This window comes from Bison bison, unplaced genomic scaffold, assembly GCF_000754665.1.
Source record: "Bison bison bison isolate TAMUID 2011002044 unplaced genomic scaffold, Bison_UMD1.0 scf7180017864472, whole genome shotgun sequence".
Lineage (NCBI taxonomy): Eukaryota > Metazoa > Chordata > Mammalia > Artiodactyla > Bovidae > Bison > Bison bison.
The window spans coordinates 1290165-1291161 of record NW_011495033.1 but is presented as its reverse complement, the minus strand read 5'-3'; positions in this window follow the sequence as shown (position 1 = coordinate 1291161).

Sequence of the window (997 nt, the reverse complement as noted above, 5' to 3'; positions counted from 1 at the left end):
TGGAAATAAGGAGTTCATGATCTGAGCCACAGTCAGCTCCTGGTCTTGTTTTTGTTGACTATATAGAGCTTCTCCATCTTTGGCTGCAAAGAATATAATCAATCTGATTTTGGTATTGACCATCTGGTGATGTCCATGTGTAGAGTCTTCTCTTGTGTTGTTGGAAGAGGGTGTTTGCTATGCCCAGTGCATTTTCTTGGCAAAACTCTATTAGTCTTTGCCCTGCTTCATTCTGTATTCCAAGGCCAAATTTGCCTGTTACTCCAGGTGTTTCTTGACTTCCTACTTTTGCATTCCAGTCCCCTGTAATGAAAAGGACATCTTTTTTGGGTGTTAGTTCTAAAAGGTACAAAAAAGATCTTCACGACCAAGATAATCACGATGGTGTGATCACTCACCTAGAGCCAGACATCCTGGAATGTGAAGTCAAGTAAGCCTTAGAAAGCATCACTACAAACAAAGCTAGTGGAGGTGATGGAATTCCAGTTGAGCTATTTCAAATCCTGAAAGATGATGCTGTGAAAGTGTTGCACTCAATATGCCAGCAAATTTGGAAAACTCAGCAGTGGCCACAGGACTGGAAAAGGTCAGTTTTCATTCCAATCCCAAAGAAAGGCAATGCCAAAGAATGCTCAAACTACCACGCAATTGCACTCATCTCACACACTAGTAAAGTAATGCTCAAAATTCTCCAAGCCAGGCTTCAGCAGTACGTGAACCGTGAACTTCCAGATGTTCAAGCTGGTTTTAGAAAAGGCAGAGGAACCAGAGATCAAATTGCCAACATCTGCTGGATCATCAAAAAAGCAAGAGAGTTCCAGAAAAACATCTATTTCTGCTTTATTGACTATGCCAAAGCCTTTGACTGTGTGGATCACAATAAACTGTGGAAAATTCTGAAAGAGATGGGAATACCAGACCACCTGACCTGCCTCTTGAGAAACCTGTATGCAGGTCAGGAAGCAACAGTTAGAACTGGACATGGAACAACAGACTG